Here is a 26,803-nt window from a genome sequence, read left to right as displayed (position 1 = left end):
TGGCTTTTATAAAGCCAAAAAGGAACTTTGCAGCCTGCATAATAAAGAGCAAGGTCATTCTGCCCTTCCTTCACCTGTCTGTAGCTCCACACTGTCATGTTAGGGTCACTAAGGCAAGCAGTTGTCTCCATTGACTGGTAGTGACTTTAGATCAGAAGCATAAATATTGGGGGACTGGGGAGAGGTTGAGAGGAGTCAGAGAACGCACATACTTATACATAAGTCAAGGCCAAAATCTCTGCCTTGCTTGACCTCCTTGCAATCCTGGTATATACCAAGAGAGAGAAAGAATATGCCCACCTGCAGCAGAAAACTTAAGCAGTGGTACTTAAAATGCAGTCCACAGACTTGAGTTCAAAGGGGACATAAATTAATAGGTGAATTTAATTTGGGGAAAGCTTGGGTTAGAAGGTGAGCTCTTGGTAAGTTAGGTTGGATGAAAGAATATACATTGGTAAAGACAAGGAATAGAAAAAAACCACATTCAATGAGAACCTATGTTTCGGATGCAATATCTCATTGGATCCAATCAATAAGCCTAAAGGTAAGCAGAGGTAACCACCTCCATGCCTGGTATCTAGGAACGGGAGATAAGAACTGCATGCCTGCTCACAAAAATAAATGCTGAGTGATGTCATCCTTCGTCCTACTCAGATATTATACCAATACCTTCTCCTTCATAAAGGTTTTTGTTTTGCTGAACTTCTGTTGTTCCACTAATATGGTATACATTATATGCAACTGTAACTCTCTGAGAATACTCTATGGATGATTAAAAGAAAGGAACCCATGGGGTATCTGGGTGGCTCAGTCGGTTAAGGCTCTAACTCTTGATTTTGACTCAGGTAATGATCTCAGGGTTGTGAGATCGAGCTCTGCGTTGGGCTCTGTGCTGGGTATGAAGCCTTCTTAAGATTCTCTCTCTCTTTCTCTCTCTCTCTCTCTCTCTCTCTCTCTCCCCCTCTGCCCCTCCCCTGCACATGCTTGCTTTCACTTAAAAAAAAAAAAAAAGGAAAAGAAAGAAAGGAACCCATTGAGGTCCAGGTTATTTCCAAGCCTAGGGGCCCCAGAGGGGCAACACGTTGTGAAAAAGGTAAGGATGCCTTCAGCAGCAAGTCACGTAATTTCCCAGTAAAAATGACTTTAAAACAATGGGCTTAATAGCTCATGTGACATCCAGAGCTGGCTAAGTCCACAGTGTGACATTGCTGTCAAGGACCCAGCAATGTCCTTTCTGCCCCTCTGCTCTGCCCCCTTTAGGGTGTCATCATGTTTCCTTTCATAGACACAAACAGTTGCAGAAGTTTCAGGTGTCACACACAAACACAACACTATCCCTTCAAAAACAGGTGTGTGTATTTCTCATAGATAGCATGCAAAATCTTTCCTAGCGTGGCCATGCATGCTGTTGCCCTCAAGAAGACCTAGGTTGGGTCATATAATCATGGCTAAATCCAGTCACTGGGGAGAGTAAAAGTATGACTGACTTAGCCACTAGTGGTGCATAGTACACAGGAGGGTGCACCCCAGAACAAAACTGGGGCTCTATCAGTAAGGGGGACTAGGGAAAGAAGCGCCAGCCAATGGTGTCCACCTCTGAATTCACCAGTCTAGAAGGACTTCATGTGGTTTTTTTCCCCAGTCCATTCAGAGTTGACTTCCTATTTTAGCCTTTAGAAGGCAATCTATTACTCTTCGTTAGCCTGAATTGCTCTGCTGCCTATCCCTATATTGATCCCATGTATCTCAACTTATTGACTTGTTTATAAAAACTCTAAGGAAGGAACCATGCGTGATAATAACATATGACCTCCTCCCGTTTGCAGTGTGCATCATTATATAAAGACGGCTTCTACCTATAGTTTCATGGTTACTCAAAACAGCGCTGTGAGAAGATCAAGACCAGGTAAGTCACAAGGGGTCTTGTCCAGAGTCAAACAGCTTTTAGTTTCTTGTATTTGCTCTACAGCTCAGGTCTTCTGACTCTTTGCCCAAGGTTATCCCCTCCATTGAACAGAGTGGTGTTCAGCACATATTCGTTAAATAAATGGATTCACATTTAAAATCTGGGGAAGTGTGCACATCACTTACTGTTTTTTGGACTTTGAGAAAATATAAAGCACTACCCTGTAACAAGATTGCCACTGGAGGTCGCTGTTATTTCACAAAAGGAGAATTTTTTTTTTTTTTCCAGAAAGAACAGCCTGCTCCTATCTTAAAATGCCAAGCGAAATGATAATGGTGGTTGTTACATAACATTCCCTGACTTTCCAAGGCTTTTGGAATAGAAAGCTCATGCTTAGCGTATTTAGTGTTAACATTTACCAAACATTCTGCTGACTGACATAGCTAATCTTTTTCTGTGGCGTTTCCTCTAATTTATAATTACCATTTCTTTTTTACAATGTAAAGATGGTGGGATTATTTTGTACATAGAAAATTTCTTTCCTCAACGTTAGATTTCTGCCTTGGTATATTCCCAAGGAAGGGCCATCTATATTTCCCGTGGGTATAATTTGAGAGACATTTAGAATTCAAACCCTCTTTTCACCTGGGCCACCCTTGCAATTGGTTCACAGATATCTTAAGTTTCATCATTAGCTCTCATTCCTTCTCATTAAGTTTGTGCACCCCCACTTTGAAGGCCTGTGCTCCAGAATGGCATTTCCAAAGTCAGAGTTCCTCAAAATGTCTAATGCATGAAACATGCGGTAAAAAGGAGGGTTCTTCAGTCAAGTGGCATTGGGAAATGCTGCAAAAAATAGTCCCATTTGCAGCTGCAAAACCTGATTAGCAAGTTAAATGAAGAGAAATTCAACAGCAAACAAACCCTTGGTGTAACTTTAACAAGGCTTCCAAATTTTTTGAGCAGAGGTCAACACCCTTCTGTAAAGGACCGGATAAGGAAGTATTTTAGCCTTTGTGGGTTATCCCGGGTCTCTGATGGAACTTTTCAAATCTGCCATTGTGACAGGAAGGAGGCTGTGGGCAGTGTGCAGATGAACAAGTGTGACAGCGCTCCAATACGACTTAGTTTAGAGACAGACAGTAGATCATGTAATTTTCACATGTCATGAATTACTGATATATTGATTTTTCTCCCCCACCATTTAAAAATCTTAAAGCTTGCGGCTCTATGACCTTTGTATGCACAACATTTATATGACTTGTGCAGCACAACAGGCAGTGGGCCTCATTTGGCCGATGAGCCGAGTTTGCTGACTCCTGCTTTAGACCACAAACTTACTCTCCTTACGTTTTAATTTTTCATGTGGCATTTATTAAGACTGAAGATCTATAAGAATACACTTTGTCAAAGAGTGGTAGCTAACTCTTGTGATTTTTTTTTCAACCTAACAGCCTGCTTGCTTACTTAAGATATTAATAGGGGGAAAGCATGAGAAATCAAGGACTCTTTGGGTGGGGAGTCCGAGGAAGGCACGGTCCTCTCTCTGCCCTTTCACTTAGTTCCGGTCCTAGAGCAGGGGTATGTAGAGAAACTCCATTAGGTCGTGTCACCCCGGGGGCCAAGGCTTGAAGAGCTGGTGTGCCTCCATCATCTTTATCTCCCCATTCAGAGCCACGTGACCCCACCGTTAGCTAGTACAGCCTCCAGATGGAAGCCACCTTGATGGACATTGGCTTGTTTTCAATTTTTAATATTGTAAACAATGTTGTGGCCCATCGGCTATATTCCTGGATCTCTTTTTAGATCTACTGCTCCCTTAAAGAAATGACCCAGGACCCTTGTATCCAAATGTTCTTTCCCTATGCTTGTGGAAGCTGGGTTCCAGTACAGCAGCATCAGCATCATCCGGCACCTTGTTGACGATCCAAATTGGCAGTCCTCCCCCAGATCTAGGGTCCAGCAATCCGTGTTTTCATAAACCCTCCAGGTTATCCTGATGTGGGCTAAAATTTGAAAAACCACTGTTTGACAGCCACCAGACAGGACGTTCTATGAGATAAGGAAAAGAAAGTCTGAAAGCTATCATGGATTATTTGGCTAAGGCAAAACAGCTGTTAAAAAATAAGAATTGAAAGGAAGCCTGCTGGAAAGAGATGATGAGGAATTAGAAATCTGCATTTCAGCAGAGATGCTGGTGGGTATCCCAAGTGTTCTATAATTGTGTAAATCTAAAAGTATGTAATAGTAAGATGTCTTTGCAAAGAAAAATAAGAATAGCTTGTAAAACTTTGCAAATGAAATCACTTGTAAAACTTTGCAAATAAAAATACATCACCTCATGGAAAAACGTAAAATAACAAAATTAATTAACTTCTCAACAGATATTTCTTGGGCAATTTTTTAGCAGTTATAATTTGGTAAAGAATCAAAGTAATTCATTTAGGAAGGAGAAAAGAGAAATTCTCACAGGTTGACTAGCAGGAAAAGGTCCAAGAATCACAATAAAAAAGGTTAATGTTTAATTTAAAAACAAGTTTTTTTTTTTCTGTCTACATTTGAAAGCCTGTGACAGGTGGTTTCCTTTTTTCAGGGGGTAGGGAATCTTCCAGTCTTATTTTATTCATTTATGTTTGTATGGAAGTGTAATTGACACACACTATCTTGCTAGTTTCAGGTGTACATCCTAGTGATTCAGTATTTTTATACATGATGAGATGACCCCACCATATGTCTAGTTACCATTGTTCATCAACATGGTTATTACGGTATTATTGACTAGATTTCCTGTGCTATACCTCACATCTCTATGACTTATTTTATAACTGGAAGTTTGTACCTCTTAATCCCCTTCACCTATTTTGCCCAGCCCCCAGTCTCTCCTGACAGTTTGTTTCCTATATCTGTGTATCTCTTTCTGTTTTGTGGTGTGGATTCATTTGTTTTGTTTTTTTTAGATTCCACATTTTATTTTTTTATTAGAAAATTTTTTATAAGTTTACTTATTTATTTTGACAGACACAGAAGACAGTGCTCTCAGGGGAGGGGCAGAGAGAGAGGGAGGGAGAGAATCTCAAGCAGGCTCCACACTGCCAGCATAGAGCCTGATGTGGGGCATGATCTCACCAACCATGAGGTCATGACCTGAGCCGAAACCAAGACTTGGATGCTTAATGACTGAGCCACCCAGGCACCCCTAGACTCCACATTTTAAAGGAGCAAGTCTGGTGTGAGATTCATGACAGGGCTAGACTGAGCATCAACACCTTTTGGAGTAAATTTCTCCTTATACTCAGTGTTATTCTCATCTTCCTTTGAGCAATCTATTTGAGTTTGGATCAAGTTTAAGTGATTACATTTAGTTCTCTAATTGTTTGTTATTATACTCATTTTTACCTTTTAGGTCTAACCTTTGTGGGGGGTTTTTGTTGTTTTTTTCAGTATTTGCCATTTATTTCCTTCTGACATTTATAAAGGTGATTATAGTTCCATACCTTTACAAGAACTATTTAGTTTGTCATATGAGGCATTCAACATATTTTCCTAATCTCTGTGACCTCGAAGGTCCTTATTTCCTAAAACTCCATGATTCTACAATTTACAATTTGTGCCGTAGTTCTGAGATCCCAGGACGCAAAATAAAGGAGATGGATGAATTTGTTAAGAAAAGCATTTCAGAAATAAGAATCCCAACATTAATATTTATTTTGCACTCAACTAAACACGAATCTAGATTTAGGGATGGTTCACTGCTCATATAATTAAGCTAATGTTACAGAACTGCGGAATCATGAGTCTGCAAATGAAAAGAAATGGAGATACTAAATCAAATCTAGAGTTAATGAGCCTTTTCAGGCTTCATCGTGTTAAACAATATATTCCATTATTATAAATATTTGTAACAGTTGTAAATCAGATGATATACGATGCATTGATGAACACACTTTGGACCAAGTAGCCTGCAATTTCACAGTTATTTTAAGAAACTTTATCATATAGATGACATTTACTCCATGTCTTGCTGCACCTGTGGATGACTTTTTATTGTGACATGAATCACCATATAATGCTTGGATGGCTGAAGGTTGCCTCTAGAAATCAGAGCTGTCAGAATCCATTTTTACACAACAGATTGAAAAAATAATAAAAAGTAACTCCTTTAATTCACACTTATTATTTCTCTTATTGTGATATAGTTCCTAGTCTGCTTAGGAAAGTGAAATCTATAAAGATGTTTTTTTTTTCTGTCTCTGCAAAGAAGAGTCTATTATCAAAGCAATCAAAAATGACTCTGATTATTTTTCCTAAGAGAAAGTCATAACTTTTATTTTGATTTTCAAAACCCATTATAGTGGGATTCTTGGGTAGGCTTCCATATAGGGATACTAAAACAATCAGTAAATAATCTCATTTTGGAAATGGCCCCAAGAAGCAAATGGCAAATCACCTCATATGTCAACCGGCTTCAGAGTGTTCCACACAATAATCAAACATCCATTCTTGTTAGAACCTGATTTTTGTGAGTAGGGGTGTCAGAAAGACAGCAGGGTCTCCAATTCTGAGTCTCTCCCCCAGTAGGATAACCTTGTTGGATAACTTTTTTTAGAACATAACACTTAATGCATGTTATGTACCAAGCACTGTGCTAGAAGCTGAGGATACAAAGAAGAGCAAGCTATAACCCTTCTTTCAGAAAACAACAGTGTCCTGCACAAATGTAATCTTGAGACAGTCATGTAAATGTTAGGGTAAGGATGTACACAGTCTGTTCGGGAAGCAAGGAGAAAGATTTCAACCCAAGGCTGTAAAGGCTGGCTTGCAGGAGGGGGGCTTTCAGGAGGAAGCCTCCCTTCCCTCCAGCCCATTCAGCATGGTACTGGCATTGTGTAGCAGAACCAGAACTTGCCCCTAGATCTTTCCAGTGCTCTTTAAAAAATTTTTTTAATGTTTATTTATTTTTGAGACACAGAGAGAGAGAGAGAGAGAGACGCGGAGTGTGAGCAGGAGAGGGGCAGAGAGAGAGAGAGAGAGAGAGAGTGTGAGGGAGACACAGAATCTGAAGCAGGTTCCAGGCTCCAAGCTTTCAGCAAAGAGCCCGATGCGGAGTTCGAACTCACAAACCATGAGATCATGACCTGAGCCGAAGTTGGATGCTTAACTGGCTGAGCCACCCAGGCACCCGCCCCCTACCCCCCACCCCAGTGCCCTTTTTATGAACAAAGATGCCTCTTGGGAGATATTACCCTCCTTCACAGTGGTATATGTAAGGATTTACCCCTATAGTGGAATCTCCTTATTGGTGAATTTGGTAAAACTTTTTTTTTCTTTTCCCAATAAAACATTTTTGATGACAGGTAGGGATTTTCACACTTGCCTGTGACTAAACAGGGAATGGTACAATTGAATCTGCTTTTCTCTCAATTCATCTGTTTCCACATACCTCTTAGGGCTGCTTTAAGACCTTCTCTGAGTACAGGGATGGATGGTGAATTTCGAGGCTCCATACCACCTTAGATCAAATGGGTTAAAATGTATGTATCCATATCCCACATTAAATACAATTTACATATAACCATAAAGCAACTGAACTGAATTGCAGCTGACTAGTTGACAATGAGGTTTATTTTGTAGATATTTAATTAATTAATTTTTTAAATGTTTATTTATTTTGAGGGAGAGAGAGACACAGTGCGAGCAGGGGAGGGACAGAGAGAGGGGGAGACACAGAATCTGAAGCAGGCTCCAGGCTCTGAGCTGTCAGCACAGAGCCCGATGCGGGGCTCGAAGTCACAGACTGCGAGATCATGACCTGAGCCAAAGTTGGACGCTTAACTGACTGAGCCACACAGACACCCCTATATATTTTTTAATGTTTATTTATTACTGAGAGAGAGAGACACAGGGCACGAGTGTAGGGAGGGCAGAGAAAGAGAGAGACACAGAATCTGAAGCAGGCTCCAGGCTCTGAGCTGTCAGCATGAAGCCCAATGCAGGGCTCTACCTCACAAACTGCGACATCATGATCTGAGCCGAAGTCAGACATTTAATCGACTGAGGTGCCCCGATATTTAATTAAATGGTGTTAAGTTATCCCCCTGTGTTTTTGAATAATTTTCTTCAGGTTTCAGACATATCCCCATGTCCCTGGGAAAGCTTATTGCTGGTAGGTACATGCCTGTCCTGCCCAGGTACCTCTTTTCCTGTGATCATCTAGCCCTGCTTAGAATGAGTTAAAATACTTAAATCAAATTTTCATTATATGCTCTTTAGTATACACTATATAATAATGTACATATTATTTTATACCTATATATAAGATCAATGTTTTAATTAGCAGTTGCCACAATAATGTTCTGCAGTGAAGAACCACAAAATCTCAGTGGCATACAATAGGCTTTTATTCTTTTCTCAAGAGTTTGCTGATGAGCTCTGTGTAACATACTTCTCATCTTTCTCCTGGGACCATGAACTAGCTGTGCTAGCATGAGCTTCTCCTGTTGATGGCAGAGGTGTGAGAGAGCAAGCGTAAACTCATGAGCCCTCTTGAGACCCAGACTTGGAACGGGTACAGCCACTTCTGTCTGTATTTCATTAGCCAAAGCAAGTCATAAAAGTCAAGAGGAAGAGAAATATGCTCTCTCCACATCAAGGTTGTAGCAAGAGTGTGGATGTGGATAAGGGTGAAAACTTGGGGCCAATAATTGGGTCTACTAAGTCACTGCCAACCTATGCAGTGTCTCCTATGCACTGTGAGTGAGCAAAAGGATTTGAAAGATGTATGCTCACCAATTGACCTTAAAACCCATACCTGTAGGAGATGTGACCCAACTGTCCCTCCACCAGCTGGTGAGCCATGTGCCCATGATGCCACATCACCAAAGTGAACTTCCTGGGTTGGAGTTACCTTCCTCTATGCCCAGGATAACCACACTCATATGGGCATGAAGTATACTGTGGTCAAAAGCTGGATTTAAGAAGATCAGGATATTCATTTTACTTTAAAGGTAAAGGCATGGTTTCCAAGAAAAAGCTGTCTCTACCAGCTCGTTGCCTTGAGACAAACAATGACTACCTTTCTGTACCAGATATTAGTTGTGTTGCCCATAATGGCCCTATTTCCTTTAAAAGTCTTTCCCTTATCTTCAGCTAATCCTTGATGCTTTGATCAGTTATTGCCTGTTGCTTTAGTGATGGCTTAGACACTGGCTTTATACTGGGTTGTGGGGAATTAGGTTCTACTTGCATAAATAAGTTATAAAAAAGCTTAGGGCAGAAAGTCACCACCATGGGGCTAAAGTGCCTGAGGATAGCTAGCAAGATATTGTAATTGGGTCACGAGTAACTTGTTACATCACCTGCAGGAAATCGCTTTCCATCTGAGACCAATATACTATTGTAGTTTGATCACGAATTCCACTTGCCCTCCAGACCTTTTGCTTCTTACACACACAAGTGAATGACTACCTGATTGTTTTCTCCTTGTTCACGTGTGTAAGATCTTTTCACCACGTGGGTAATATCTTGTGAGCTCAATAAATATGGAAATGAAACCCCTGTTCGGGTCTCTTGTCTCCTCTCAGACATTAGCCTCTCTCATATTCAATTCTGCATCTGCTCTCTTGCCGGACAAGAGAGAACTCCAGACTCATCATCTGCAACACTGGGTATCTTTATAAATTTTTGATTATGTGTTTATTTATTTTCATTGCACATATCCTGTACATTTACTGTAAAATATTAAATACATAGATAAGGAAAAAGAGTAAAGTGCTGGGTGCTTTATGCATATCATTTCAAATACTCCTCACAACAATTCTGCAAGATAGGTATTGTTTGGCCCATTTGACGGAAGAGGAAACTGAGGAACAGTGAGATAAAGGAATTTGCCTAAGCTGACAAGGCTGATAAGTGGCTGTTGGAATCTTCTGGCTCCATAGCCATCATACTTTGTTACATAGTGCTCATTTACTGCATACAATTCCTCTACCTGGAGCTCCATGGTATCTTTATTTTATTTCCTTAAGCCTTTAGTTAATACAAACAATAAGTACATTCTCAGTATAAAAATTTAAACAATGTAGAAATATTTAGAGTAAAAAAGTGAACGTTCACTGTCAAAATCCCCAAATATCTCCTTCCCTGGAGACAACTACTGTTGTCAATTTGGAGTGAATTTTCCCTGGCATTGTCTTATGATTTAAGAAATGCAGTTTATATTTTGTGGGTGTGTCTGTACACGTGTATGGGTATGTATGTGTGTACTTTACAGAAAAAGAGTCATATTATACCTACTCTTCTACACAATTTGTATTTCTTGCCTAACGTTTAATTTTAGAGACATGTCTGTGGCACAGTGTTAGTTAACTCTTGTACCCATTTTGCCACTCTTCAATAATGAAAGGTTTATTTTCTGGGCATATACTGTTCAGAATAAAATGACATTTTCTACCCTTCCTAACAGCTAGGTGTGGCCACCTGACTAAATTTTGGGCACAAGGGTGTATATGGGAGTGTTGAGACAGATCTTAGTTCCCTTCTTTAAGAGAAAATTGCCATGTGCTGTTTGAGCCTTTCCTTCTTCGTCCTTTTTTCCACTCTGCTGTCTGCAAAGCCGATGACACCATCCTGAACTGCAGGGCTGGGACCGAGCACAACAGAGCAATAAGATACAGAGGTCCATGTGTCAACACCATAGGGCGACATATCAGTTCTGATCCTCCTCTCTTTGCTTCAAAGAGAAATGTATCTCTATTCTGTTAAAGCCACTGATATTTTGAGGTCTTCTGTTGTTTGCAACTGGTCTTAATCCTAGAATCCTAAGTGAGTTGCAGCAAGTGGCCGAACCAAAGCACGTTCCACTGTCCTACTAGAAGTGCTTAGGTGGTGGACAGCAAGGAATCAACTATTAATGGCTAGAAAGCTCATGACCCATATTTAGTTCAGTGGTCCCTACTGAATCTTGAAAGGCAGACCATAAGCTGACAGAGGCAGTAGGGTTAGGAGAAAGGAAGAAACCGCAGAATGTTGATGGCTACGTTCTCTGCCTTCTGGGTGCAGCGAAGTCCCACTTGAGAGAGATGAGTCCAGATCAGAGAGATCTAGCAGGAATACAGCTCCACTCTGGATGGCCTGTCTGCCTGGAATCTTCCATCTAAGTTGTCTCATTGGTTACCTGGGACCCTATATAATAGAAAAATGCTGTACCCCCAAATGGTGAAGTTATAGGCGATGACTCTGAAATAGCAGCTACAGCAGGAAGTAAAATCCCCAAGTCCTTTCAATCATGTTCTGCTAAGAGTTTCCTGACAAAAGATGGAAGGCAGACCTGGGGCAAAGATCCAGCTTACACTGATTGTTTTCCAAGCTGTCAGTTGCAGAAGGATTGTCAGAAGGCCTCAAGGTGGCCAACATCAAGCTGAGCAAAAGGAGCAGGCAGAATACCGCAAATAGGAATGAAAACTGCAGGCTCTCTAGTTCAGTCTGGAGCCAGAGTGCTGAGATCAAACCTCTTAGCTGAGCAATCCTGGAAAATTGCTTGATCTCTACACTCAACCAAACTGATTGAGCTCCTATTATTTTGCCAAGTACCATTCATGGGCTGGGGACAACGTGACTGTTGTGGGTGTTGAGTTCCAGTGAGAGGAGAGAGAGAGTTATTAAGCAAACAAATAAACTAACATGGTAATTACAGATAGTGGCAAGTGGTAAGAAGCTAATGAGGGTGACAGAGAGTGTTATCAGTGGGTATCACATCCAAGGAAATGTTCAGATTCTACATTACTTCTAAAATCCTTCTGCGTTACTCATTACAGTGGTTTAAGGGAGCCTTGCGACAATGTTTCCCACTTGAATGCAGAACCAAATGAGAGATAAAGCAAAGGGGTCAGGGCGATCCCACTCAGATGTCAGACTTATTACTGAGAAAAGCTCATTTCGAGCACATGGCGTGGTCCATGACAAAAACAGGCTTTGGAAAATGGAGCCTCAGAACTAGACTAAGTTTCTTATCCAGCCATTGGGATGGGACACTGCTAAAGAAACTACAATTCACTCAATTAAAAAAAAATTTTAATGTTTATTTATTTTTGAGTGACTGAGAGAGACAGAGCGTGAGCAGGGGAGGGGCAGAGAGAGAGGGAGACACAGAATCCGAAACAGGTTCCAGGTACTGAGCTGTCAACACAGAGCCTGACATGGGGCTCAAACTCACAAGCCGTGAGATCATGACCTGAGCTGAAGATGGATGCTTAACCGACTGAGCCACACAGGTGCCCCTTCTCTCAGTTTAACAATAAGGCCCAAAGCAGGTAAAAATCTGATGAAAAAGAACCTCCACCATAGAATACTGCAGATCATATTTTTAGTACCTTCAAGGAATATCATTTATAAATATTTCCTTGTCTTTTATCTTGATAACAAACAAAGCAGCCCATTCAGGGCCTTGTGTTCCCAACATTTTATGTCACGAGTGCAAAACTTTTAAGTCTCCTAAGTGTTCTCTACTAAATCTGCTCATGTCTGCTGGTTTTAGAAGTCAAGGATTCATACAAAATACAAGGTATAAGAAGTTTAATTCTCCAATGTCATCAGTGATAATCTATAGTTACATACGGAACTAGGAATCTCACAAAAGGGGCAGTAACCTGGACTTAGGTTGTGTGTAATTGTATGAAAAGGAAGATTACAGTGCTCACTTTGAAATGTTTCTAATTCCCTCCATTAAACCCACTTTAGAGATGGAAAAGTTTAGTCTTGGCTCTTTGCTGCTCCATTCTGATACATCCTAAACCTAAGTCCATGTTTCTACTGAGGATAGTAGGGGCTGGTAACGTGCCAGCATTACAGATAAGGTCCACTGGTGTGGGAATGTAATCTGGACCTCCCCTGTACCTTTCCTCTCTCGTGATACAGCCTCTAATGTACATTAATATCAGGGCAGAAAACTATGGCACAGGGTATTTCATTGTCTAGGACTGTCAAACTTGCCTAGGAAGCCAATTTCTCTTTAAGAGAATTTCCACAATCTCGATGCATGTGCTGACATTCTCTTTCCTGGGTGTATTATTCCTCACACTCAGTTCTTGTTCTTTTTTCTCTGACATTATAGAAGAAAATTAATGGAACAGAATAAATTAGGAGGCCTGGTGCTTTATCATCTTAACTGTTCAGCAAACTTAATTGATACCTTGGGGAGATCAGGAGGTTCTTGCTGATAACTCCTTTAGAACAAAGGGCTTTTTACGTGTTTTTGTTTACTTCTATGTTCTATTTACCGTAAAGAATCTCGTATGGTTATGGTGATGTATAAATAATAAATGCAATAGCAAATATGATAAAGTTTTGGGGAGACATGACAACTTTATCCTTTTCAAATTAAACTGCAAGATTTTGTCCCAAAATTATCTATACAACTGACAAACTTGGTCATTTGATTAGATGTAAGTAAACTAAAAATCTCTAGGTTTCATTAAAATTTCTAGAATATTTATAACATTGAAAAGTAGTTCTTAGAAAGGCTGTGGAAATTCCCTTTCAAAAGTGTCTGAAATAGGATTTCTTTATTTGGGGATCATTAGGGCTAAACCTTAAATAGGTATTTTCTCAATGTCTGTTGCAACCTGTGTGTGTGTGTGTGTGTGTGTGAGAGAGAGAGAGAGAGAGAGAGAGAGAGAGAGGAAGAGAGAGAGAGAATAAGTGCATGCATATACCTGCTTTTTCTTAAGAACTGAATTAACAACTAGCATATTGGAGGCTTTCTATCTAATTTGAGGTCCATACCTGTATCAAGGTTAAAAATGATCATTTTCTAAATGAGTAACAAAGAGTAATCTTTGTGCTTTAGATTTACAGGAGTTAATTTTCTCTTATATTCTCTGTTTTTCCCGTGTGAGAGATGTGTCAGAAAGAATAAGTTCTGGAGAAATTTTAGGGCAAAAAAGAAGGGGATGCTTGTCAATTGCTCAAAATCATCAGCTGACAGGCCCCCTTGTTATTCACTTACAGTCTTCAGCTTAAAGAAGATGAGTTCTGTGGGGTTCACAGGGGGAGGAGGGTGCCCATGTCAAGAGATAGCCAAAGCTTTGAACTTGTGCTATTGAGGGGCCAGGGCAGGTCCAGTTCTTGTGGATGTCAGTTTAAGCTCTTCAACTGCCTCTTCCTTCCTTCCTTTCTTCCTTCCTTTCTTTCTTTCTTTCTTTCTTTCTTTCTTTCTTTCTTTCTTTCTTTCTAATGCTTATTTATTTTTGAAGGAGAGACAGAGAGACAGAGAGAGACAGAGCAAGAGAGTGGGGGAGGGGCAGAGAGAGGGAGACACAGAATCCAAAGCAGGCCCCAGGCTCTGAGCTGCCAGCACAGAGCCCAACATGGGGCTCGAACTCACAGGTTGTGAGATCATGACCTGAGCCGAAGTCGGACACCCAACCGACCGAACCACCCAGGCGCTCCTCTTCAACTGCTTCTTAATGCCAATGCTCCTTAATATCTTTCAGATTCAATTATGTATTTTCGCAGTCTAAATATTCCTGCAAAGTTGTGTATTCCTACCTGGAAATCTGGCCCTGCTTTTCCTCTAACACCCAGCCACTTTCCAAGTCCAAGCTCAATGTCACTGTCTCTAGGAGACCTTTGTTTTCCAAATTAGGATCCTGCTTTGTTTTTCTTAGTACCTGGTACCTTTCCTTTAGAGTAATAAACATATAGAAATATATGTACAGGAAAATAATTTATAATTATATATTAAGATCTCCTACTTTGGCTGAAAGTTTCTCTCCCACATTTGGCTGTGTGCTCTAACAGGGAGGGACTCCTATCTGGACAGTGCAGCACCAGATGGAAGACAGCCAGGAGGTATTTCCCGAGTGAATAAATCGGTAAATATTGCCTCACTGTCTCAGAGTGGAGTTTCTGAGCTTCTTTGTCTCTATTCAGGAATCTTCGATTGCCATTATTCCTTACCAGTTCAGGTTAAGAATTTTGGAGTCCTTCCTTTGTTGCCAAGGGGATTTAATATTTAAAGGAGTTCAATAGCAATTTGCTTTGTAAAGAAAAAAAGTCTCTTGATTGTATAAATATTCCATATTGTTTTAAAGGTTGAATTTATTTTCTCGCAAATGTTCCCTTGTCTGCAGAGTTTCACTGCTAGGGCTGGGTCCTTCCACAGCTGCTTAAACCCCACTCAGGTTTCCGTAATGGACACTTTCACCTCCTGCCACCCGCACAACACAGTTTAATTGCATTTGGGAAGACTCGCCTCCTTTTTGCTTGTGGGTGGCCACAGGCGGTAACTCTGTCCTCATAACCTCTAGATGTCCAATCACTGTCAGGCCAGAGCCCAGTGGCTGTTGCTCAATCCTGATGCCAGGCAAAGCCACAGGGAAAAAATGAAGCAGATTAATGAGTGCTAATTACTCTTGAGCCAGATGATCTCCTCTTAGTGTGACAAAATAGAATGATATCCACCATACAGTCTGCTCAACTAGTCAGAAAGGTGGGGTTCTACAATCCAGATGCACGCACCGACACCCTTTCCTGGGAAACAAAACACAGCTGGGTAAACAAAGCAAAAAACCCCTCCCGGCTCTACTGTCAACCCCTGGTGACCGTCCACTTTGTCTTTTCCCTCTTACTCATAAGCATCTCAATAATTCAGTATCCACTTCGAATGCCTTGTGCTCTACATCACAGGCTATTTGACTGATGGTTGTTTAAACAGGAGAGGATGATATTTCTCCCTTAACAGGAAATCTGGACGTTGGTGGTTGCTGGTGTTTGTTCAGTGGCTCCCAAAGGCAGGACGGTGGGCTGGTGTCTCTGATTCTTATATCTGTCAGAGGACGGATGCAGCCCCAGCAGCCTCTGCTCACACATCCAGGTTCACCGGCAGGCAGGTGGCAGGGGCAGATAGCGGCAAAGGTTTGCTGCTCACTCCCATTCTTTCTTCGCCAGGAGATGGAAACCTTCCTCATAAGCTTCCCAGCTTCCTTGATTGCCACCTTACATTTTTTTGGCCAGAACTAGGTTACATGACTTCTCCAGCTGGAAAATAAATGAATCATCAGCCGTCCAACCTTTATAGTAGGTAATGGAAAATGGAGAAGGGGATTGGAAGTGGCCTTTAAATAGGGACGCAGGGTCTGTAGAAGATCTGAACCTGAGACCCTGCACAGCTCTTTGCAATCTCATTTACTACAGGACGAAATCTTCACTCTTGGCGGCGACATTCTCCTTATACCTTAAGATGTTCCCCCTTCTCTCTTTGGTGCCATACCTCCCATCTGACCTTTCCTTGAAAAACTATTTGGCACCAAATCAGCAAATCACACATATATATCAGCAGAACATGTATTATTTTTAAAAGATTACATTTTCTTTTTATCTTCAAATGTTTTTCTCCCCACCTGTAGGGTATAGTTTTCTTCTTTCTATGGGCTTTCCCCAGGTACTGCAATTCCTAGAGTAATAAATGTAGACGTTCATCCCAGATTGCAATTAATTTGATATTTACTATACAAATGAATACAATCAGTAATTTTATGATTTGGGATGCATGGTGCATAGAAGCATTACTGTGAACTTCACTATATTTATTATATTTTGAAAAGGTAATGTGAGATAGACGCTCTCCTCACCCCCAGCCTTTCTAAAGTACACAGTTTAATCAAAATGTGTCCATGCTGGAGACGTTATCAAATACTAGTATCACTACTCAATACAGCCTCTTGCTTTAATCATCACAAAATTATTAGCACAAAACCTGTTGCTGAGTTGCTTCTACCTGTGGTATCATAAGTCACTGGGCGCCCCTGTGGATTCACAGTTCATTTCTCCAAGAATGGCAGGAAAAAATGGACAAATGTTCTTGGTAATTGTTGACAATTCAGTATGTCATGCTAGTAAGTTACCTAATGTGCTAACTTTTCACCTGAAAGGAAAAAAAAAAAAAGATCAAATCTGTATAATCTTCCTATAATTGTGATTACTTACAAAAATTGATTGACCTGAACTATTTAGTGTTTTTCATCTGTATATAATTAATAATAAATGAACTCTGCAAGCTGAACAATTTTTTTTGAAATTCATTTATTTGATAGTCTTGGTTTGACCTCCTTGAAAATACCTTGCAGCTCTGCTTTTTGTTTGCTTCGTTGATTGGGCACGGGCAATCACTCATGCATAGAAATTCTTACTGACTTACTCAATGACACTTTCTCTTTTGCATACAAATGTTATCTCTAATTTTTTTTCTGCTGTCATCAAATGTCCATGCGACATGATCTACAAATATGAAGACTGTGCTCATTCAGAGTTCAGTGTTTAAATAAAATATATAGCAAAGTTAATGTGACACATACTTAATGATGTGTATAATTGTTATTGTGCTGCATGGTAATTTGGCATAAATGGTAAGCCACTCTTGTCATAGCAATGGAGAATATATTTATACAGACAGACTCAGCATTTTTATAATCAGCAGTGGGAAGAACTTGAAAGTGGGGGCCGTAAGAATGGAAATGCAGTTTGGGGAAAGCCTCTCTCCCCTACCATATGATGCCTGAATATTTACCTGTTTTCTCCCAGCTCTAGCAGACCTTAAGGAAAGGTACCTAGCATCTCAAGGTTTTTGCTATATTGATTTTTCCAGGATTTAGGTGGACTAGCATGTCAATCTACACCCGGGCTTCTTAAGCACTTAAATGTGGGTCTCCCACGTGGATCATTTTGGAAAGAAAAGAAACTGACTAAAGGACTAAAATGTCCAACAAGGCTCAATAAAACAAATAGGAAAGGAAATGATTTCCACATGGCATTATCTTAGCATAGGACCCCTTGGGAAGTGGCCCTTTATGTTCATGGGTGGAGAAGACAGAGAGGTTATATCCTTATCTTGAAAAGCCTATGTATAGCCAGTTGGGGTGTGGAAAACACTTCATGAGCCCAGGTGATCATGGTGGTAGATCTCCTAATTACTCACTTAATTTTTTTTATGTTTATTTATTTTTAAGAGAGAGAGAGAGAGACAGAAACAGAGTGTGAGCAGGGACGGGCAGCGAGAGAGGGAGACACAGAATCTGAAGCAGGCTCCAGGCTCTGAGCTGTCAGCACAGAGCCCGATGTAGGGCTTGAACTCACAGACTGCGAGATCATGACCTGAGTTGGAGTCGGATTCCCAACCGACTGAGCCATCCAGGCACCCCTCCTAATTACTCATTTGGTTGGTATGTTAGGCAGAATTCTAAACTTAAACTTGTTGATTAAAATTATTGAAGTTCCTTCTAATCTTAAACATTCTCATTTCACATAAGTATTCAGTCAGTTTGAAGTCTAGCTCTACCAGAAACATCGTAACACCCTGCACCTATTCTCCCACTTCTTGAGTTGGCATCTTGGTTCCATTGAGAGGGTACTGCCTTTCTGCATTCTCGTGGTGGTAGAAGAGAGATCCATGCAGTGAACTCTGGTTCACCCACTGGTCTTGGCTGTGAAATGGTTAGCCTGGGCTTCTCTCTGAGTAGTGACCACTAAGCTGGGACCGGTCCCATCACTGATTCTGCCGGTGTCTGCTGCAGATCCGTATACCATGTTTGTGCCTCTTTTACTTGGTCTGAGCCTCAGGTACTCCCTGGCCAACACAGCCTCACTCGGCTCCCTCTGAGCCCCTTCCATGTGTCTCTGGTTTGGATGTTTCCACCTCCTCCCTTTGCCCTTGCAAGTCCAGTGGCAGAACCTCTGGTTGTAACTCAACATTGATCCACTTCTTCCTCTATCTCCAAAGGGCACGTGGAAACCTCTGGGTTTCATCCTCCCTGAGGAAGCTAGAATTCGGTCTTCCTTTGTCAGATCACACTATGCTGGCGAGTTTCTTTTGGTATGTGTACATTGCTGCAAAGATATAGGCCACTCTGCTTCCAAAATCTGGGATGTGAAGAAGAGTAAAGCTCCCTACACTCAGTGTCCCCAGGGATTTACCTATCACATTTCCGCCAACCTAGGATAAAACCTAAAGAGACAGACACACATGGCTCATCCCTGCCTCTCCTCCCTCAAATTCCTTTTTTACTATAATCCCTGTTCCTAGAAGAAGCTTATTAATTATTTTCCTTTCTATTCTTCCAGGAACACTCTGAGTACATTTGGACCAGGAAGGGAGGACTTCAGGCTCCCTAGTTCCTTGGCCATATTGGTAGAGAAACACAGGTTGGCCAATATCTAAACTGGAGGACATCTTGAAATAGCACACCCAATTACAATCTTTGCTGTAGTAAAAATCCCCCAATCTCAGGGGTATTTACTCTTATTTAGGGTCACTTCTCCCTTTTCCCAAAGCGCAAGAGCTAAATGTCTGCCTTGAATCTACTTTCTGATTCACCCCCACCCCAGGTCCTCTGAGGGTGGCTGGGCAAACTTGGGGACTAGTCAGTTCCTGTGTTTGTGGATACATCTGAGATCCAAGAAAGTCTGAGCTTTCCAGTACTGGCCATTCAGAGACCCAGGCCAGGTGTGCAGGTGGAGCTTCCTGGGAGCAAAAGTAAGTCTCAGATCTCGATTAGCTAGGGATTAGTTGTTTCTCCTATTTAAAGATAGCAGGATATATGAGATGCCACCTCCAAACCCAAACTCACATCTGTGTTCTCTTCAGCCATAGCTCTGTGACCCAGAAGGGGAAAAGGTGACAGCTGAGGTCATGTCTTGAGATCAGAATGCCTTCGCTTTCTATCTTTGTGAATTTCTCCAGCCAAACTTTGTTTCATATCCATAAGCTGTGGAGATACTTTCTGGCCTAAATATAGATTTAGAGTCTAATCTCTTTCTCCAAGGCATAATTTTTGAAGTATGTCCTGGGCCTGGGTTGCTGGCATAAGGCTTCACCCTGCTGAATGCGGCTCAGTCATTTCAAAGAGAAATAAGCTTATTTCCTTTACCCCACCCCCTTCCTTCTTTCTCTCTTCTCTTCTCTTCTCTTCTCTTCTCTTCTCTTCTCTTCTCTTCTCTTTCCTTCCTTCCTTCCTTCCTTCCTTCCTTCCTTCCTTCCTTCCTTCCTTCCTTCATCTGCTAATTGTCTGTAGTTGCCTATATAAATAATTTGTATTCATTGTCCCGGCATCAGGGTTGTTGGACTTTCAAATTCTCATTTGTCACCTGTCAGCAGTACAAATACGTGCTTCCACAGCTTCTTAAGGATCCCAAATGGGCTTCTTCATGCAGCAAACGTGCAGATTTGTTTCCTCGGATGTGGAAAGGAAATGTAGCTTATTTAATTTGTCAGTAAGTGGTCTGCTGCCCCTCGTAAGCCTAAAGTCTGTACTATGCAATCATTTGAACAGCCCTTTTAGATAATACTCCGTATCCTTATGCAAAAATGCACATTTCCTCGTCATTCCACATCGCTCCTGTCCAAGAGAGTATCTGTGTGACTGAAGAGGTGGTATAGCTTGATGATGGAGTACAGCATGCTTGGATCCACATGGTGCTTCGCGAAAAGAAATACAACAGCATGCTTATAATACACACATGTATAATACTTTATATAATGTACTGAAATACAAACTCTCTCTGTGTCCATCCACCCATCCACATATGCAACACTTTATGTTGTTTATGAAGCTCTTAAGGAACATCTTGACAAGGGATATTCCGTGGCCATGTGCCCATTGAGGGCTGATAGTGCCATGTCTGGGTGCTCTATGGTGTGTGTTCCAGATGCCTAAGGCCTGTGTGTCTTGGCCTGTTTTCTAACTCTTGGTCAGGCCCATCCATCTTTCCTGAGACTTTGGCCCCACCTTGGTTCTCACTGGCTTTGCAGACAATCCTGCTTCCTTGTGCTCCCACTCCCTATCCCCAGATCCCCATGAACCAGATGGAGCATGCGTTTGGCTCTTTCTTCTTTTTCTAGTCCAGATTTCCTCCAAATCACAACTGCTTCCTGTCCCCGAGAGCAGTGATCTGAATCCTAACTGCCCAGTTCTTGCTAAAGGATTTAGAAAATACTGACTCCCTTCAAGCCCATTGCCTTGCAGCAAAAAACCCATTTTGAATATTAGAAAGTGAAAATTAATTCTTTAAATTTTTTCTAAGGTTTATTTTTATTTTTGAGAGAGAGACAGAGTGTGAGCGTGGGAAGGGCAGAGAGAGAGGGAGGGAGACACAGAATCCGAAGCAGGATCCGGGCTCTGAGCTGTCAGCACAGAGCCTGACCCGGGGCTCAAACCCACAAACCGTGAGATCATGACCTGAGCTGAGGTCAGATGTGTAACCGACTGAGCCACCCAGGCGCCTCAAAAATTAACTCTTTAATTCTCTCTCCATTCCTAATGTAATAACCTTAATATCTCCTCTCCACCTGCAGCAAGCAGTTGTGTACCTCAGTCCAGCCAGAGAGAAAGTCGTGTACACAGTAATGCAGGAGAGGAAAACATGTTAATATTCTCAAGCTTATTACTTAAGTACACAGAGTGAACAATAGTGAATAAAATGGAACAATCTTGGCTTCTTGGAGCTATAGCCTGGTGAGAGGGACAGATATTATACAAATAAGTATATAACTCTAGTTTGTAGGCAGTGCTTTGAAGGAAAACAGCCGGTAAGAGAAAAAATGCCTGTGGTTGACAGTCGTAAGAGGCACAGGGTAGACAGGGGCATCAGGAAAGGCCCCTGTAGAAAAGATACGGAGACTTGAGGTTGAGTAGATGTTGGTCAGGAAAAGTGCAGAGGAGAAAGTATTCCAGGTGAAGGGAACCACATATGGAATGGTTCTGAGGTGAGAGGTGTAAGAAAAAGCCAGCAGGGCACCTGGGTGGCTCAGTTGGTTAAGTGCCTGACTCTTGGTTTCGGCTCAGGTCATGATCTCATGGTTTTGTGAGTTCAAGCTCCCCCCCCGCCCACCCCGCCCCCCACCCCGGGGGGCCATGCACTGGCAGCAGGGAGCCTGCTTGGGCTTCTCTCTCTCCCTCTCTCTCTGCCGCTCCCCTACCTGTGCTGTTTCTGTCTCTCTCAAAATAAATAAATAAATAATTTGTGGACACCTACTATGTGCCAGGCACTGTCCTGGGCCTGGAGATATGGTGACAGGGAAGACAGTACTTGTCTTCATGGAGCTTCCATTTTAAGCAAAAAGAATTTTCCTCCAGAGATTCTGTCTTGTGACAAATACATGCCCTCTGACGCCGTTCTGCCTCCACCTGCCAGAGGGCAGCAGTCACAGCAGCCAGCCTGGCAGGGCATACCACCATTGAAGTCATGGAAGGTGACAGAATGGAGCAGGGTGTAGGAGCAGGAAATGAGAGATGGGCCTGTATGATATAAATCTTGCAGAGGGACGCGGAAATGCCCAGGCAGTAGCCTCTGAAGGAATCACTCAGCTGGGAGGGAGTGGTGAAGAAGAAGCTCTAGTTGCGGATAAATAAGAGCCGGCCGTCCAATTTCCCACTACTGTTAAACTTCCTCATTACATGACAAGGAGGATCATTTTATTCTAAATTTGTTCTTGGATAAATTAGGATGGCCACTGAGGAAGGATGGCTACATCTGTGTAGGCCATGAAAAGCAATGGAGCGTTTTCATTCGGATTCCCATAAGCCCGTGGTTTTGCAAGAGTTGATTGCTCGCATGTGGACGTGCCATTCAAAACACGCAGATTGTACACTCGAAACTACACGCTTCCAATGTGGCAACTGCGTCTAGAAAGTTAACTGGAAAAATCTGACGGGTACCCACAGCTGGCACTAATGCCTTTATAAAGGGGGTTTTGATGTATTGTAATAGTTACTAGGAATGAAATTGGAGGTATAGTATGACATACATTCAAAATATTAAAAAATAGTTTAAAGGATTCCGGGGAGAACCGATTTTTATTGGCCTATTATGGCTGATGAAAAAGGATGAGAAACATATATATGGTAATTAGTTATTTAGGCCTTATATCCTAATGAATGTACAGAATTTTCACACATAAATGGATCTTAATAGCTAACATAATTTTCAGATTTTAGGCTGGACCACATAAAATTCTTATCTAATGAATGCCAGGTGTTTTTTTTAATAATAATGTCAAATTTTAATATAATTATAAGTATAGAATCACAGACCTTTCCTTAGGTCTTTTTTTTTTTTTTTTTTTAAAGACTGCTACCACACCATCTATTACAGTATTATAATTGTAAGCTCCTTCAGGTAGGGACAGAATCCGATTCATGCTTCTTTATTCTCAGACAACACTAGAGTACCATGTAAAGCCCCACATGCAGAAGGTATTCATTATGGATAGAACCGATCAAAGAGCTGGCATATGAACCGTCGGCTTAGAGTAACACAATCCACAAGGAAGGTAGCGATAAGCATGGGTTTCAGAGCAAGACTGCCTGGGTTCAAATCCCAACTCTGCTACTTACCTGACCCTGCACCTCAGTGCCCCACAAAGTAAGGAGAATCATAGTAAATACCTCACAGGGTGGTAGTGAAGATTAAATGAGTTAGTTAAAACATGTAAAGCATTTTTTAAGTTTATTTATTTATTTTTAGAGAGAAAGAGAGCACAAGCAGGGGAGGGGAAGAGAGAGAGAGAGGGAGAGAGAGAGAGAGGAGAGAGAGAATCTCAAGCAGGCTCAGCACTGTCAGCATAGAGCCTGATGCGGGACTCGAACTCATGAATGGTGAGACCATGACCTGAGCTGAAGGTAAGAGCTGGCTGCTCAACTGACTGAGGAACCCAGGTGCCAAGTCAAGAGCTGGATGCCCAACCAACTGAGCCACCCAAGTGCCCCAAACACATAAAGCATTTAGAACAATGCCTGGCACAAGGGAAAGACACAATAATATTAGCTACATTATATAAGTGCACATACTCAAAAAGAAAATATAAAATATAGCATTAATAAGCATTTTTCTACCCTTCCCCTCTACAAGTCTCCTTTCCAGACACATGCACATTTGCAGAAACATAAGCCTAAGCCTCTCATAAAAATAAAGAGAAGAGTTTCCTTCATAGGCTACCAGTAAAAATAATTTGGAGGCAGGCAGGGATCCTGATGTAGTGTCTGCCCCTTTAAATGAACCCAGCCTGCCCTTATAAACCTGAGATGGGATTATGTAAAAGGTCCCTGCAAGGCCTCTAAGCTCTATCCCTGGACAAATTCCAAGTCATTTTCCATCTGCCAGTAGTGCTAATCCTTGATCTTGGCGTGATTAGATAATCTTTTCAGATATTAATTTATGTGGCTTTCTTCCTGCATCTTTTCTTTTATAATGCCCCTGACAACCTTCCTCTCTCTTCCTGCTCTGCCCCCATTCAAGCTGACCTTTGACCCAGCTCTGCTTCCCTGAGTAACTGGTGGAGGTGGGGGTGAGTTGGGGGATGTGATTAGGATGGAAAGCACTAGTAATCGGCACTGTCCCGACTTTCTTTGCTCAAAATCGATGCACATAACGTTAATTAGAGGGTCTGTAAAGTTGGTAGAAAGGTTAAGTGAATTTGTAGAGGTAGAAGAGTCTAGAAGAAACACAAGGGGAGAAAGATTTCTTGCAATTTGGGGAGAGGTTCTATTATATTGTGATAGGGTTTGCAATCTAACTGTTTTACCAGTAAAAGAGCTCTGAATATTATTCTCTGACAAAGTTTCAAACCTACGATGTGCCTCCAGGATTGGCTGTGCAATACACTAGGAAGCTGGGATCACAGGCACCTCATGAAAGATTTCCAAATGCAAAGCTCAGGCTGGACGTGATAAAGAGCTGGCAGGCATGGGGACAAAGATTATGGGATTCTCCAAGTAAACCCTGTGGACAGCAGACCAAAATTCAGAGTGCCCCTTCCCTATGACTTGGTGATGGAGAAAGTTCTGGAATAGTAGCGAAACGCTGATGGATAGAGAAACCCCCAGAAATGACGGATATAATTTCCCACCTGTCTGGAAGAATGGGCCTCAAAATAAAAATTAACTTGATGTATACAAAATAGAGAAGTGTGATGGATTGAGCAGGTGTTTTTACCTTCTAGCAACCCTTCCCATTCCTTTTGCTAAGAGAACCTTGACCCCACTCGAGAGGTTTACATCTCCCTATTTGAGGACATGGGTGCAGCTGTAGCAGAGAGGGGAGGGCACAGGCCCAACTTAGATCAGACTCCCCTTCTTAGGACTTTGCTTCTTCTTTTTTTCTTTTTTTAATGTTTATTTTTGAGAGAGAGAGAGCACGAGTGGGGGAAGGGAAGAGAGAGAGGGAGACACAGAATCCGAAGCAGGTTCCAGGCTCTGAGTTGTCAGCACAGAGTGCGACATGGGGCTCGAAGCCATGGACCTCAAGATCATGACCTGAGCCAAAGTCGGATGCTTAACCAACTGAGCCACCCAGGTGCCCCTTTAGGACTTTGCTTCTTAAGAGGACAGATCCAAGCATCAAAGAACTGTTGGATCTGACTGGTCCCATTTAGGACTAATCAGTTCCTGCTTCCCACATCCAGGGTGCCCTGTGTTCTGCCTTCTGCAAGAGCAGTTCTTCAGCTCTGCCTTGATTCTGAGAACTGCTTCCTACACTCACACTACATTCCTCTTCAAGTGTTAAAGGCTTTGGTTAGAAATACAAGGTTAGACAGAATTGGCCTTTTTTGTTACTACCCCTAAAATGAACGGTTCCAGTAGCTGTTATACTGCCCTACTGTATGTAGCTTTGGATTGAGGAACCGGCGATGAATTGCAGTCATAGTTGGCCTAGGCTTTTTGCCAAGATAATGCATTTTGGCATCTCCTTTAGCCTTGCATACTGACCCTTCTGATAAGGAAGACTCATCTTTCCTTCTTGTCAGCCCAAGTGACAGAACCCTTTCACTCCCTCTCTCCCAGAATGTGCTTCACCAGGAGGAGGACCAGAGGGGTGGCCGCTGCTCCAGAATCTCCTGATCAATTAAAAGATTATCCCTCATCCTCAGTACTTCCTAAAATGAATTTTGTTTCATTAATATCCAGTTTTCAAAACATTGGCATGAGCCTATCTTGTTCTGACCAGTAGCCGACATCAAAAGCCGCATTAAGTTTTGTTCCAAAGATAAAGTGTTTTAATAATTTCTCTTTTATCCTCTTGTGTCCTTTCCTTTCATCTGTGTTGCAGCTTCGGTTTGCTATTTACAAATGTCATGTTGAAATTTTATTGTATGAAAAATTATCTCAAAATATTAGTGAATTCACAATTGCAATCCGATTTTGAATGTCTTCATTGTTTGTTTGTTTGTTTGTTTGTTTTGCCAAAATTTAATTTGAATATATATCAGGGTTGGTTTGAATCATTCAATAATAAAATTCATTTCATACCCCTTAGATACTTTCTTGATTTTGAGTGTTTCCATTTCTCCCCTTTTCTGCAGTTTTATCATCATAATATTTTTTTGTTGTTTGTTTTCTGGGTCTTTCTTTCTTTCTTTCTTTCTTTCTTTCTTTCTTTCTTTTTTAGAGAGAGAAAGAATGCACATGTGCACATGGGAGAGGGGTCAAGGGAGACGGAGAGAATTTTTTAATGCAGGCTCCATGCCCAGGGCAAAGCCCGAGTCGGGGCTCAGTCTTACAACCATGAGATCATGACCTGAGCCGAAATCAAGAGTTGGGTGCTTAACTGACTGAGCCAACCAGGTATCCCAATCATCTTAATATTTTAATACACAATTTAAGAGAAGATAAAGAGTACAATACTCAATATATTAATTAAAATTTTTTTAACACTTCATATTTGCAACTTATGTTGCAGCCCAAACCATTTTCAGAATAACAAAGAAAGTTAATCTAAAAAGTTCCTTGTATTTTTCTCTCTAAATATACTTTTATCAAACCTTTTTTAATTTGTATTTTATTTTTAATTTTTTTCATGTTTATTTATATTTTAGAGAGAGAGAGAGAGAGAGTACAAGAGAGCACATGTGAG

General features: G+C 41.5%; 1 long non-coding RNA gene across 1 annotated transcript; it reads left to right on the top strand.

The window, feature by feature from the left end:
* Positions 1-753: 753 nt before the first annotated feature.
* LOC128314453 (uncharacterized) lies at positions 754-26,343 on the top strand. The gene is made up of 3 exons (XR_008296108.1): positions 754-1,093; positions 1,827-1,906; positions 25,735-26,343. It is a non-coding gene; the product is annotated as an uncharacterized LOC128314453 (long non-coding RNA).
* The last annotated feature ends 460 nt before the right edge of the window (positions 26,344-26,803 follow it).

This window comes from Acinonyx jubatus, chromosome B1 (assembly GCF_027475565.1).
Source record: "Acinonyx jubatus isolate Ajub_Pintada_27869175 chromosome B1, VMU_Ajub_asm_v1.0, whole genome shotgun sequence".
NCBI classification, from domain to species: Eukaryota; Metazoa; Chordata; class Mammalia; order Carnivora; family Felidae; genus Acinonyx; species Acinonyx jubatus.
This window is presented reverse-complemented; position numbering and strand designations above follow the sequence as displayed.